General features: G+C 41.0%; 1 protein-coding gene across 1 annotated transcript in view; it reads right to left on the bottom strand.

Annotated features, from left to right (window-relative positions):
• CCDC170 (coiled-coil domain containing 170) overlaps nucleotides 1-8,207 on the bottom strand; it is an 84,821-nt gene extending 76,614 nt beyond the window's left edge. The window contains exon 1 of the mRNA XM_034669304.1: nucleotides 7,273-8,207. The gene's annotated coding sequence lies outside the window, so the exon portion shown is untranslated. The remainder of the gene's footprint in view (nucleotides 1-7,272) is intronic.
• Nucleotides 8,208-16,018: the final 7,811 nt, after the last annotated feature.

The following is a 16,018-nucleotide window of genomic DNA, read 5'->3' as shown; positions in this document are numbered from 1 at the left end:
ACAATAGTAATATTAGTCATCACTTTTTTGATACAAACAGACCCAATATAAGCACTTTACTAACATTACTGCAGTCAATCCTTACAACAATTCTTACAAAGGATGCAGAGTTCTGGCTTGCCCAAGGACCCACACGTAGTTAAGTGATGGAAACTGAATTCAAACTCGTTAAGTCTATCTAATTCCAAATCCATGTTTTCAGGGTGCCTGGGTGGCTCAGGGGTTAAGTGTCTGCCTTCAGCTCAGGTCATGATCCAAGGGTCCTGGGATCGAGCCCCACATCAAGCTCATTGTTCAGCAAGGAGCCTGCTTCTCCCTCGTCTGCTGCTCCCCCTGCTTGTTCTCTCTCTTTCTCTCTGATAAATAAGTAAATAAAATCTTAAAAAAAAAAAAAAAGAAGAAGTAATATAGGCGGAATTTCACTCACCTCTTACAAAAATAGAACATAATAAACCTCATATTTTAAAAAATTAGTCCTGGCTAGAGATCAACCTAGAACAAAGATATGAGCTTTAGAAGAATCTGGAGAGGACAGGAGATAGTTGACCAAGATATACTGAGGAGGAAAGGCCATGAATTGTTCATCCACATCCTGTTAGATAAGGATAAAAGCATAAAACATTTATAAAATGCTTCCCCTGAAGGAACCAAAATTAGGAATCTTAATCCTTGGATGAGGCCCATTCAATTTATAATTTATAATTTTTCTAAATCTTGTGAAAATATCTTAGTTAATAAGTCTGCAATTATTTCTTTAACTCGTCCTGCCTTTAGAAACTTGTTAGGGCCCGAGCAACAGCCAATCTTGATCTCAAGATTTTACAGACTAGATGTGCAAGGTTTTATACATGGGAAATTACATCAATCAACTCTTTATAACTTCAGTATCTTTATTCTGTAACCTCGCTGATATATGCCACTTAAATTCACTCATTAGTCAGAAAACATTAAGATGTTTTGTCTTGCCTTTTCCTTCAGCTATGACTGTAATGAATAACTCATTTCTAAAATTAGCATAAATGTGGAGTTTTTCTCTGAAGCTTTTTAAGCAACTATCAGCCCTTCTTTGCTTATTTCCATTCCTACGGTGGATATTACACCTCACCAGAATGTAAATACTTTTCATGCTAGGTCTGTAGTAAGCATGATTCAAATGCAATGTTATTTAATTCCAAGAGCAACTACGTAAAGCTGTTACTACTATCTATAACAAGGAAATTTAGATTCAAAAAGGAAAAAATCTGATCAAATCTTACAGCTGTATTTTCTGATCCCTCCCCTCCCTTCCTCTCTCAATCCCTCTTACTCTGGCTCCCTCTACCCAAACACCTTATGGCCTGTTTTCAGTCCTTGTATTGGCCTTCCCAAGCCTCAATCTGTTATTTGATTTCATGGCACCTAGTCCTTATCCTTCATATTATAACTATTATTTATATGATTATTTATTTCATATCTACTTCCCCTGCTAGACTATGAGGTCTACAGGAGGCAGGAAAATGCTTGTTTTGTTCACCACTATGTCCCCAGTGACTGGGTTTCAGATAAAGACTAAAAAATGAATGAAGGACCGGATGAAATGGCACAGCCAAAATCAAAATCAGGGCTGTCTGACTCCAAAGCCCAAGTTCTTAGTCACAATGTTGTTTGCCCATACATATCTGGTTAAATGTGGAAACAATCATTTCTCCCTAAACTGAATTATTTTCTCACTCTCAATATTGTTGTCTGTGAATCTGGCCGTTGTAATAATGAGTTGCATTTCCATAGGTAATGTTATGTTCAAAGTTTTAAAAAGTATAAATTCATAATTAAATTTTCCAAGAGAATAAATTTATAATTATATTTTCCAATTACTTTTTGGAAGGTGTGTTCTACTTTCTACAAGTTCATAAATGTCGTACAGGTCAGGTCCAGCCAATTTAGAAGCTAATATTTTAGTTCGATACAAAGTTCTATGAAGTTTTTTTTAATCTGTGTACATTAGCAAGATAACTTCTCAGACTGGCTGCAAGGAAAATCACAGGCAAACTAAATTCAAGCCGAATTTTAAGTGCTGGCAGTTCTTCACCATTCATATTGAATATGGTCCCATGGGAGGTACTGGGTTCGGCTGTCAAGGCTAATAATGAACGCAGATTTGAAAACATGTCATGTATGGAATAGCTTCTGTGAGAGAAATGGTGGAAACAAAAATCTTCATTGACACCTAGATGGGGTATTTTATTTGTCATTGTCTTATATACATCTTTTCACATGTTAAAGATTCTAGAACTCTTCCCAAATGGGATTTTTCCACTCCATGTATCATAAAATTGATACATGTAAACTTGATAAATTATTGTAAAGTGAAAAAATTTTCAAGATGCAATATTTTAGCTCCTATGCTGAGCAGTGTGCTTCAAACTTTAATAAGTTGTTTACTCAAAACAGGCTCCTCAGAAATATTTCCCTTAGAAGGGACCTGAGATACGGTTTATCCCATCTTCCAAAAAAAGTAATTCTCTAGCACCATAGAATTATCATGAGGAGACTTAACTCCTGTGAGACTTCATTTCAGCACTGAACAGTTCCACATCAACCTACAAAAGAGGAAGCAATATTAAGATAATTTTTCCAGGGGCGCCTGGGTGGCACAGCGGTTAAGCGTCTGCCTTCGGCTCAGGGCGTGATCCTGGCATTATGGGATCGAGCCCCACATCAGGCTCCTCTGCTGTGAGCCTGCTTCTTCCTCTCCCACTCCCTGCTTGTGTTCCCTCTCTCGCTGGCTGTCTCTATCTCTGTCAAATAAATAAATAAAATCTTTTTTAAAAAAAAAGGTAATTTTTCCATTACCTATCCCTGAGTATTACCTCTTCTATTACTTATCAGCGCTTTTTTTTTTTTAAAGATTTTATTTATTTATTTGACAGAGATAGAGACAGCCAGCGAGAGAGGGAACACAAGCAGGGGGAGTGGGAGAGGAAGAAGCAGGCTCATAGTGGAAGAGCCTGATGTGGGGCTCGATCCAACAACGCTGGGATCACGCCCTGAACTGAAGGCAGACGCTTAACCGCTGTGCCACCCAGGCGCCCCCTTATCAGCGCTTTCCAGACAGTGTTTCTACACAGTTTCATCTCCCTAATGTCATAAACATCTAAAATGTCATAGAAATATTCTAATATTGCTTTTAAGGAAATGCCAGCCTAGCCATTTGCCTTCATAAACAGAAAACCATTCTTCTCTCCTCAGGCAGCACGATTTTAAAATCATGAACCAAAAATGGACTTAAAATACTTGGCTGATTAATTGGGGTACCTCAGTGGCTCAGTTGGTTGAGCTTCTGACTCTTGGTTTCGGCTCTGGTCATGATCTCAGGGTCGTGGGATGAGCCCCACGTGGTGTTGGGCTCTACACGCAGCAGGGAGTCTGCCTGTCTCTCTCCCTCTGCCTCTCCCTCCGCTTGTGCTCTCTCTCTCTCAAATTAAATAAAAATCTTTAAAATAAAAAAAACCGTGATTAATTACTATCAAAAAAAAAATTTAAGAGCCAATATGGCCAAACCCATGATCATTGTTTTTGGCAGCTATTCCCCAAAATTCTAATTGTCGATTCTAGATAATTCCATCCAGTAAGTCAACTCATTCTATTACTTGGGCTATATTGTGTGAGTAAATACTGCTGGTGGGTCCAGGATGATGTGGCTCAGGCCCCTGTTTAGAGGATGGATGATGCTTTCAAGAGCCATAATGCCCTGGATTTTCAGAAGGGTGCTTTCTGAAAGAGAATGATTTAAAATACTTAAAATACAAAAACATGGCTTTGCATATAAATAACAAAGCCTTGAGGATTCACAGCACAGAAAATTATTCCTTTAAATTGTAAAGGAGAGAACAGTGCATGCTGGAGAATCATTTTCCCACCTGAAAGGGGATGTGTGGCTCCAGTCCCTGGAAAAAGGAGGCAGGACCCTTAGGCGTTGCCCGCCCTCTTGGGACCTAATACCCAAAATGAGTGGGAAGGACAATAAAAACTCCATCTCCCTCCCTGGCTTCCCAGGATGCGGCCCCTGGAGATGGATGTCCGCTGGAGAGCCCTGCAGGCAGCAGCGCAGCTCCTGGGAGTGGAATGAGTAACAATGACTGAGGGACATGCCCGTGGGGCCCGGCGGGCAGCTCTGCCTCCTGTATTCACTTCTCAAGCAGGGAAGGCAAACCCTACCCTGGTTCCCCACTTCCCCAAGGAAAGCAAAAAGGGGTATATATATAAGACTACAGACATAGAAGGACTTGGGATGGGAATGAGAAACCTGCTGCTGGGCTGGACCTTCAGAAGCCAGAGCAAAGCCAAGGACTTCAGCAGATATGGATGTCTAAGTCCCCGAGGGAAGTCAGAGCCAAGTGCTCCCCACTCCCCCACCCTCCTCCCCCGCCAAGCCCCGAGAAGCTACTCAAAACCACACCCTCCCTACCTGCAGAAACTTGGTTCACTTGGTTCACCTAAGGGAGAGAGGGAGTAAGGAAAACAACTGGAGTCAGTTCCCCTGAATTGACATGATGGTCTTTTTCTTCTAAAGGGAGGAAACTGTGACTCCTGAGTTAAGCCCAGTTGTTCCAAAAAGTTTCCTATTTGCCAGCCTCAGTTACACACATTATACCCACTCCCTATGTCGTAACTGTACTTCAGGCCCTCACCAGAGAGAGCTAGCTATCCTCTGCTCAATACCAAAATACAAAAAATTTAAATTTAAAAAATATCCTGATATGAGAGCAAGAAAGTAAGAGAAAAGGTCCACTCAATATTGCTCAGGTTCTATCAGTTAGAGGGGCAGAAAGTACTTCTCCAGAGAAGTCACCTCGTTAAGGCACAGATTAATGTACTTCAGCTTTAGGGATAAATGTTATGAGAAACCTTCATGTGAAGAAAGGGTTAGGGTTAGGCTAAGCATTGAAGACACTGTCCATTGCGTACCATCACACATCTTAGAAAACTTGAGGTGGAAATGAACCTGACAACATAAAGAAACCAAACCAGAGAGATTAAGTCAGCTCATTTCAGAGTTAATAATATCTGGGTCTCTTCACTCCAAGGTTAATATTCTTTTGAGGCCAAGAAATATTTTCTCAATAAATGACTAAATTGATGAGTAAACAATTTTATTAATAGGTGCCGATAACAAAAGAATTTATTCCCTTCGGATCTTTTCAGTTTTCCTGTCTGCTCCCCTCAACCATCGCATGGTCAAATTCAATGCTTTAAAAATTCTCCTCACACTCTCCCTGGAACACCTCTTATTTCTCTGGCCTTCCTTTATTCGTGACTTTGAGAACCATCTATGTGCTGAGGAGCCCCAAGCATATGATGATCCCCACCCAAAACGTCTCTACTGGGCTCAGGGTCTACCTCTAACTGCCCAGGTGATATCACCCAGATAGCACAGACACCCCCCACCCAACACATCCAACACTGAACTCATGCTACTTTCCCCCAACCTGCTCTTTCTCCAGCTCAGTGAATGGCAGCAAACACCCAGTCAGTTCCTTGAGCTGGAAGCCCATATTTCATAATTTTATAATTTATAATTTTATAATTTATAATTTCTCTGTCTCTCCTTCCAGTTCTGTCTTGATTCTCACACCTAAGTAACTGTTCACGTTCAACGTCCGTGCCTACTACACTAGTCTAGATTACCACGATAGCCTCCAGAGAGTCTCCCCAACCTCAGACTTATCAACCACCCTCACCCCTCCACCAAGGTGCTAGTCCATTGGTAGCCAAAGGAATCTTTTTGTTTTCATTTATTTTTTTAGGTAGGCTCTAGCCCAACATGGGGCTTGAACTCTGGACCCTGAGATCAAGAGTCACATGCTCTACTGAGCCAGCCAGGCACCCCCTAAAGGGATCTTTTTAAAATGCAGAACTGTTCAATATATCCCAAGACTTAAAATTCTCCAGGGGCATCCCTTGCCCTTAGGGCAAAATCCAAACTCCTATAAAGTCCTGTATGATCTGACCCTGGCCTACTTCACCAGCTTCCATGCCCATGACTCCTTCCCTCCCTATACTCTCCAACCACACCCCAGCCACACTGGCCTTCTGCAGATGCCTGAGTGGACTTTGCTTCCTCCTCTCCCACAGCCAGCACCCACGCTTTGTGCTGTGGAGAAGACTTACCCAACACAACCACCCCGGATCCTTTGCCTCGCTGACTCTTACCTTCCAAAGCTGGGCTTAAAATTCGCTTTCTGGAAGAAGACTGCTCTGACCACCAAATCCGGGGAACACTTTTTTTTTTTTAATTAGTTTCAGAGGTAGAATTTAGTGATTCATCGGTTGCATATAACACCCAGTGCTCGTGACATCACGTGCCCTCCTTAATGCCCATCATCCAGTTACCCCATCCCCCTACCCACCTCCCCTCCAGCAACCCTCAGTTTGTTTCCTAGAGTTCAGCGTCTCTTATGATTTGCCTCCCTCTCTGTTTTCATCCTATTTTTCCTTCCCTTCCCCTGTTTTCATGTTTTCTTTCCCTGCACATAAGTGAAATCATATGATATTTGTCTTTCTCTGACTTATTTCACTGAGCATAATGCCCTCTAGTTCCATCCACATCATTGCAAATGGCAAGATTTCATTCTTTCTGATGGCTGAGTAATATTCCAGTGTGTGTGTGTGTGTGTGTGTGTGTGTGTGTGTGTGTGTGTGTGTGTGTGTGTATCACCTCTTCTTTAATCTGTTGATGGACATCTAGGCCCTTTCCGTAGTTTGGCTATTATGGACATTGCTGCTATAAACATTGGGGTGCAGGTGCCCCTTCGAATCACCACGTTTGTATCCTTTGGATAAATACCAACTAGTGCAATTGCTGGGTCATAGGGTAGCTCTATTTTTATCTTTTTGAGGAACCTCCATACTGTTTTCATTCCCACCAATAGTGTATGAGGGTTACCAGGGGACACTTTTGCTCCTCACCTGCCTTGACCTCCCTTTGGCATGTGCCACCCAAAGCACACTGTCCCTGAACTCTCCTTACTCATCTCCCTCACCTCTCTGCATTGCTCCCTTCTCTGACTCACCTGGCCCTCCCCTCTCAGTCCCACCAGCAGCTCATCCTCCTTCACCACTCCTTAACTTGATATTCTCTGCGGTTCTGTCCTCAACCCTCTGTCACTGGAGACACCTTCTCTGGCCAACTTCCTGCCCTGCTGAGATTTCAACCATTCCCAGTGTCTGATGGCTCCCAAATCTGCACCTCTAGCTAGAGATTCCCATGTCCAGCCATCTACTGAACATCACCTGCATGTCCTGCTGGCGCTTCAAAGTCAACATCATCTCTGGGCCACCACTGGAAGCCAAACTTGCCCACCTCCACCCTTGCCCCTGGTCTGCTAGAGCACCCTGTGTCGTTGTTTTTGTATTTCCTGCTAGATCCTTATCTGACAGCATGTCTTTACTCCAGGCATGCTTTCTGCCATTCTTTTTTAAACGTTTATGTATCACCATTTATTATGTACTGAACTCCACTGCAAGCTCAACAGCTAGAAACAGTGTCTTCTACTTTGTCACTCCATTTGTTGCAGGCACACGTTTCTTAAGTTTTATTTCAAGCTGACAGAGAAGTTTCAAGACTAATCCAACAATCCCAAGTATATGCTTCACTTGGATTCACCAACTGTGAGAACATTTTGCCACATCTGACTGATTCCTTTCTCCATGCGTTTATTACAACCACGACTGCTGAATCATGGGTAATTTGCCAACATTATGGCCCTTCACCCCCAAAAACTTTAGCATGTATCCCCTAAGAGCAAGAACATTCCTTTGCAAACAGTCAAATTTAAGGAATTTCACAATGACATCATATCATTCACCAATTATCTCAGTAATGTTCCTTGGAGCAACTGTAACCGCACGACATGTGTTGTCAAGTACCTTAGTTTGTCTGACGTGCAACAGGTCCTCAGCCTCTCTTTGACTCTCATAACATCAGTGATGAGACGAGCTGACGTACAGCTCCTCACATGGTGCACTGAGAGCACATCATCTCTCCTAGAGAATTACTGTAAATGCCAGAAAGGATTAAGCTGAATCTGTGAGACAACACTGGACCTACCCCAACTGAGGGATGCTCTACAAGCTGGGCTCTTTTTAAGCACATTGCCCTCATTCCTGCCTAAGGGAATGTAGCTGCCCTTGTGATTACTGAGAACATTCCTTCTTGGGATCACTCACAACGCAGCACAAACTTCATCTCCTTGGGGAGCCCTCCCCACCCACCCTATCCAAAGTAGACCTCACACTTTACCCCAGCCGATCTCGATCCTGGTATCCTGCCTTAACTTCCTGTTACAGCATTTACCACTCTCTTTTTTTATCATAAATTATACCTTGCTTATCTATTTCTTTACTTTGTTATTATTTATTTCCCCCACAAGAATATGACTTTTATGAGAGCAAGACCTTATCTAAAACAGCGCCTGTTTGGGATGCCTGGGTGGCTCAGTTTGTTAAGCATCTGACTTTGATTCAAGTCATGATCCCAGGATCATGATCCCAGGGTCCTGGGATCAAGCCCTGCATTGGGCTCCCTGCTCAGTGGGGAGCCTGCTTCTCCCTCTCCTCCCCGCTCCTGCTTTCTCTCGCTCTCTCTCTCTAATAAATTAAATCTTAAAAAAAAAAAAAAAAAGGAAAGAATTTCTGTATCTTCCATGCCTAACAGAGAGCCTGGAAGTCAATGGGAGGTTGCCAAATAGGTGACTAACACGACATGTGATTCACTAGGCAGAATATTTCTGATTCAGATTTCCTCCCAACTTCTCATTTTTGCCTACTTCAAATGTTCACAAGATGTCAACATCAAGTCTTCCTTTTTATATTCTCCTCTGCTATCCATTTCTTTTATCCTGAAGTAGGAGAGACTGAAGGAAATGTGACAATTACAGTCAAATATGAATATAGTCTGAAAACTGTTCCCCTTTGCACTGGTACTGAGGTTAGGCTATGATGGCCTGACTATGCTGAAAAATGCATTTCTGTACAAAGTTAACAGGGAAGATTCGAGAAGGAAATCATAGGGTAAGTTCAATGAAAAGGAAGCTATTTCAGTTACTCAGAAATACAAGGCATGTATTTGTTTTTATAAGCAATATTTAAGATACTTTACTCAAGCTCTAACTAAACATGCAAATATAGAAGCCACAATCAATAGTTATGTTGGTATCAGTAAGAAAAAGAGTATGGTACTACTGGTCCACCTCAGCAATGCCTTTGAAGTTCTCTGCCTTAGATCTAAGCCACCAAAGTACCAATTTCTAAAGGGGGAAAGAAACTGGAAGCAAAACAAAGAAAAAAAAAAAACACCTTGGGTAAAGTACATAGCATAAATAATTCCTAGTGAGCAAACAGTTACTCCCTTCCTCAAGTAAATGTTTTTAGGTTTCCTTGAACACAGATAAAGAAAGTCTTTATAATGAGTCAACTTAATTTGAGCACAAACCAAGGAGCTCGCTATTGTCTCAAACGTACCACACACTGTATTTGATGACATTAAGTAAACACACCCATATTTAAAAATATGCAAAGAAAAACTTGCTCTGTTTGGTGTTCAAAAAGCTCTCCTACTTGTTCTTTGAACGCTTTCTCTCATGCTGCATTCTAAAGCCAGGTGGACAAAGAATGATTAGGTAACAGGAGAAACCAAGCGTAGTAGTTAAAATCAACAAAGTTAGATATACAAATAAATTAACTGGTTATCATTTATTTTTTAAACATTTTATTCTGAAATTATTTTAGACTTGGAGAATATCTGCCAAATTAAAACAGAGTTTCTGTATATCCTTTACCCAGCTTCCCCTAATGTTAGTAACTAGGTTAAGCAACCAGGAACAATAGTATTAACTAAGCTACCAGTTTTTCCACTAATGTTATCTTTGTGGTCCAGAAGCCAGTCTAGGCGCCCACATCGCGTTTAGTGTCTATATCCTTAACGTCCTTGACACTTTTAAGTCCTGTCAGTTATTTTGTAGAAAATCCTTCAAGGTGGGTGTGCCTAATGTTTTCATTGATCAGACTGTCATCATTACTTTTGATAGTAGAAAGTCCTTATTTATTGACAAGGGAAAAACATCTAATTACTGATCTAGTTCAATCCCTACCAATAGAGTACATTTTCTAGAATTTCGTCCAATTGATTCCTAGTCTAAAGGTGTTTTTTTCCCTTGGACAATGAGAAAAAGTCATCCTGTTAACTTTCACAACCATATCCCAAATATCTTAATCACTTTAATTCTTCACAATGACTTAAACAAGTTTGTATCTTTAGTTTTTTTAGTAGCTCTCTTACCAAATTTTTGCCTGGTTGCTATTTCAGATAACAGAGGTAGGTTGAAAAAGTTCTGCTCTAGTTTGGATTTGTCTATATGTCTTTATAGATTTTTGTTTCTGTCCATTCTTATTTTGCATATTTGAATACCAATTGTGATGCCATGTTATTGCATACACCTTTAGAATTCTTACACCTTCCTGTTGAAGGAAAATTTTTTTTTAAAGATTTTATTTATTTATTTGACAGAGAGAGACAGCCAGCGAGAGAGAGAACACAAGCAGGGGGAGTGGGAGAGGAAGAAGCAGGCTCCCAGTGGAGGAGCCTGATGTGGGGCTCCATCCCAGAACCCCGGGATCACACCCTGAGCTGAAGGCAGACGCTTAATGACTGCGCCACTCAGGTGCCGCGAAGGAAAATTTTTATTATTATGAGATAGTGATATAATTTGTATAATGACTCTCTTTACCTCAAGTAATACATTTTTGCCTTAAAAGTATTTTGTATATTATTATAGCTAATCAGTTTTCTTTTGCTTATTTTTTTCCTGATGAATCTTTTTTTTTAATTAATTAATTTATTTTAGAAAGAAAGACAGTAGAGGGGAGGGGCAGAGGCAGAGGGAGAGAGAAACATAAGCAGAATGCATGCTGAGCCCGGAACCCATGTGGGACTCAATCTCACGACCCTGAGATCAGGACCTGAGCCAAAACCAAGAGTCCGAGGCTTAACCAACTATATCACCCAGGCGCCCCGTGCCTGATGAATCTTTTTATACACTTTGCTTTCAACTTCTCCATATACTTTTGTTTATGTCTTTCATAAATACCATATACCTAGATCAAAAAAAAAAAAAATCCAGTCTGACAATTTGTTCAGTTAACTGAGCATTTCATCCATCCATTCTCCTTTATGATAATTACTGCTATATTTATATTTACTTCCACCATCATTTTGTTTTTTTTCTTTTTTCTCTGCTTTTTCTGTTTCTGTTTCTCTTTCTTGCCTTTTTTGGGAGATTTCAGTTTTTTCTTTACACCTCGAATAGGGAGGCTTCTCACTTGAATTCATATGAAGACAAGGGATTAGAGTTACATCTTTTCTTAAACTTGAGTTTGATGAAAAGGCAGAGGAAATAAAAAAGCAAAACCAGAAGAGGGAAGAAATGATTCTTAAGAAGTAGAAACAGAGGGGCGCCTGGGTGGCTCAGTCAGTTAAGCAGCTGCCTTCAGCTCAGGTCATGATCTCAGGGTCCTGGGATCGAGCCCCAAATCGGGCTCCCTGCTCAACAGGGAGCCTGCTTCTCCCTCTTCTTCCATCCCTCCCCCTGCTTGTGTTTCCTCTCTCTCTCTCTCTCTCTCAAGTAAATAAATAAATACCTCGTTTTAAAACCTATTTTTAAAAACTATAAATGGATAGTACTTCATACCCATTAGGATGGCTACTATGAAAAGAAAAAAGAAAAAAGAAAAAAAAGGAGGGAGGCAGGGAAAAAAATTTGAATGTGGACAAGAATGTAGAGAAATTGGAACCTTCAGGCATTGCTGATGGCAACGTAAAATGGTTCAGCTACTATGGAAAACAGTATGGTAGCTCCTCAAAAAAATTAAAAATAGAAACACCATTATCATCCAGCAATCCCAAAAGAATTGAAAGCAAGGTCTTGAAGAGCTATTTGTGTACCTGTGGTCAAAGTAGAATTATTCACTAAAGCCAAAATGTGGAAACGACCCAAGTGTCCAGGCACGGATGACTGGATTTAAAAAAACATGATATATACATATAATGGAATATTATTTGGCCTTAAAGGAAATTCTGCCATGCTACAACATGGATAAGTCTTGAGGACATTATGCTAAGTAAATAAGGCAGGCGCAAAATGATAAACAGTGTATGTACCCCTTATATGAGGTACCTAGTGTAGTCAAATTCAGAAACAGAAAATAGAATGGTGGTTTCCAGGGCCAAGGGAGAAAGGGGACGGGGACTTACAGGTTAGTGGGTACAGAGTCCCAGTTTTGCGAGATGAAAAGCGTTCTTTAAAAAAAAAAAAGAAAAAGAAAAGAGTTCTAGACATGGATGGTGGCAATGGTTGCAAAATAATATAAAAGTACCTACTGCCACTGCACAATGCATATAAACACAGTTAAGATGGTAAAGTTTATGTTACGTGTATTTTTTCATAATTTTTTGAGAAGTGGAAGTAGTGGGGAAATGAGGGGAAAACTGACTTGACTTCCTTTATAATTATAGCTGACCAGTTCCAGGTCCTTTGCTCTGAGGACCTACAGCTGTTGATAAACTGTGTTGCTATTTATATTTTCTTCTCAGAACAACCCTATCAGACAGTTAGTTAACATGTTTTACGGAAAGGAAAGAGACTTGCTCCAAGTCCCAACAGTGCTATTTGCTGGAGCCTCCACTCGGGTTCAGGTCTTCTAGGCATGTGAAAACTCTGACAGAGCAAAACCACCATATGTTTGTGGCCTCTGAGCCCACATCCAATCACTTTTTCCCAAATGACTGCTGTAGCTTCTTGCTCACTGGTATTATTTTAATAATTTGGTAACATTTTTCAGCTTCCACACCTTATTTCTTTTTTTACTCCATACCTTATTTCACATGCACGGCAAAGTGACACTGTTCTGCTCAAAGCTGTATTTATAAATTTCCCAGAAGCATGTTTCCATCTTCCATGCATGAGTTGTTATACTTCAAGTCACATAGCATCACATTTTCTAGCCTAGTAAAGCTCTGCGGATGATCTGATTAGAGGTAAACCCAACTTGAGAAAAAGTCGCATTAAATTTGGGTCATGGGTGACACCGACCCAAACCATCTGTTCATGTGTCTGTTTTTCTTGATTGTGAACTCTTGATTCTTCCCTGAGAGCAGAAACTGTCAAATTCATTTTTTTACCCTCGGTACCTCACACAAATCCTCAGTTACTTACTGATCGTTGAGGTGGGGACTGAGGTATTATTAATGGAGGTGTCAGTGATGACAGTAGTGGGGTGGATGCCACGGCAAATTCCAAAAGTTATAGAGAACAAGAATAGCTAATATTCATAAGCACTTACTCTATCAGTTCGGATGGACTAGATATATTAACTGTGAAATCCCCAAACTACGCTCTGTGGTAAGGACTCTGATCCCAGGTTTCAGATGAGGAACTACAGTTCAGAGACATAAGTCATTTTTTTGCCCGTGTCATCACAGATAATAAGGGGTATAATCAGGATTGCTTGAACCCAAAACTAGCAGCTTTGGTCTCTGCGGTGTTCTATGACCTCATACGGTCGCATACTGCTGTATTTTAGTCTGGTTTTCAGACCAAAGGATGGGGTGGTAGGAAAAGTACTAAACTTTCAAAAGAACGATATTTAAGTCCCAGCCACAGCAGTTGCTAATCGAGCAAGCCATTTTCACTTCCATATAATGGGAAATTCTTGCCTTGCCTACTGCAGATGAAGTAGTTAGCAAACTGAAAAATTCACTTTAATAAATGCTGCTCTTGCCGCTTCTACTTTTAGTCTCAGTAAAATTTAAGTCCTTTGGGTCAATTAAAGTCTTAAGCTTAGTGAATATTTTCCTTTTTTTAAATAAAGATTTTATTTATTTTAGAGAGAGAGTGTGTGCGCTTGCAAGGGGTGGGGGGCACCAAGGGACAGCCGACTCCATGCTGAGCATGGAGCCCAGTGCAGAGCTCAATCCCATGACCCCGACATCATGACCTGAGCCAAAATCAGGAGCTGGACACTTAATTAACAGAGCCACCCAGGTGCTGTGAATAACATAGGTAGTAGAATTTATCCTAAAAATCTCAATATGAATTAATAAGATTACTCAATACAATCACTTATATATTGCTAAAGCTTTTTTTTTTTTCACTTTTACAGTGGAAAATTCTGGCAAATACCACCAATCAGGATCACCAGAAGTGGGACAAAGTGACATCATGTACCTCCTGGTGTGATATACTGAGACATAACACTTTATAGTATTTCCACTAAAAATCTAATAAAAAACAATCAGGCAAACTTATTCTGCAAGACAAATGACCTAGACTCTGTAAAAATATCAGCATCATCAAAGACAAAGAAAAACTGAGAAACTATTCCAGGTTTACAGCAACTAAAGACACATAACTAAATACAATGCATAATCCTGAAATTAAGAAAATATTCTGCAGGAAATGGCATTATTGGGACAACTGGCAAAATTTTTGTAGATAGTGTACATTAAATAAAGTTACTGCAGCTATGTCAAACATCCTGGATTTGGGGCGCCTGGGTGGCGCAGTCGTTAAGCGTCTGCCTTCGGCTCAGGGTGTGATCCCAGCGTTCTGGGATGGAGCCCCACATCAGGCTCTTCCGCTATGAGCCTGCTTCTTCCTCTCCCACTCCCCCTGCTTGTGTTCCCTCTCTCGCTGGCTGTCTCTCTCTGTCAAATAAACAAATAAAATCTTAAAAAAAAAAATCCTGGATTTGATTATTGCATTTTGGTTGGAGAACGCCCTTGCTCTTAGGAAATACTTACTGGAATATTTTGGAATAAAGGGCCATGGTGTCTATAATTCACTTTCAATTGTTTCTCCAAACAAAGATAAATAACATAAAAATACTACATACTTATGCATGGGCTATCATTCTTTTTTTAAAGATTATTTATTTATTTATTTATTTGAGAGACCATGAGCGGAGGAGGGACAGAGGGAGAGGGAAAGAGAGACTCCTCAAGCCGACTCCTGCTGAGCACTGGTACGTAGGGGCTCCATCCAGGACCCGGAGATCATTACTCAGGGAAATCAAGCGTCCCCGGCTAAGCGGACTGAGCCACCCAGGCGCCCCTGGGCTAACATCCCTAATTCACAGAGGATACCATATTGGGATAAAATTTGCAAATGTCTAATGGAAAAAAAAAAACGCTTTTATTTGTACAATATATTACTAATTTTCCACAATAAGCCAGGAATCAAAGAAATCTAAATATAGGCCAGATGTAAGGCAGCAATCAAAATTTCTAAATATTGGAAGAATTCCTATAACATCCTGGAGAATCCACCCCATGTTTTGAATCTAAGAGTGTCCCCCAGAGATTTCTGTGGTCAGTATGGTCAGGCTGAGGACACTGTTAGGTTAGCAGTTCTGCGGAACACAATTCCCTCCCTGTCTCTGGCATCACCCCTAGCACACCATGCCTGATGGGACCCTGATGCCAGGTCCAAAAGGGGATACTTCACCCGGGCTGAGCCAGCCCTAATTTCGTGTGTGCGTGTTTGTGTTACAGCATATCTGATGCCCCAAAGTCCCCTGTGCCTAAGTAATTGGGTAAATGGATCCAAGGACAACTGAATGTTTCTAGGGTGACCAGCAACAAAAAGCCCAGCGACTTTGCTCAGGACCATCATTAATCCTATCACACCAGATTTTGAAGAAATTGCTCTGAATCACTTCTTAGGCAAGTAGTTTAAGTTAAATGGGGGTCGCGGAGGGTCTGCAGGAGCTGTCTTTAGAATTTCACCCGTTTAAATGGTCAGAGAAGCAAACTGGTACCAACGAAAATTCAGACGCACTTCACAAACTCACGACCTGCCCATAACTTCCTAAAATTAACCGGCCGCTGGCAGTCCCAGGCCGCTTCCTAGGCGGAGCCATACCCACTACGAGGCACCCACGCACTGGGAAGAAGTTTGCAAACACCCGAGCTCTCGGGGGGGGG

The sequence above is a fragment of the Ailuropoda melanoleuca genome, chromosome 10, assembly GCF_002007445.2.
Source record: "Ailuropoda melanoleuca isolate Jingjing chromosome 10, ASM200744v2, whole genome shotgun sequence".
In the NCBI taxonomy this organism is placed as follows: Eukaryota; Metazoa; Chordata; class Mammalia; order Carnivora; family Ursidae; genus Ailuropoda; species Ailuropoda melanoleuca.
The sequence above is the reverse complement of the archived record's forward strand: the minus strand, read 5'-3'. Positions and strand labels throughout refer to the sequence as shown.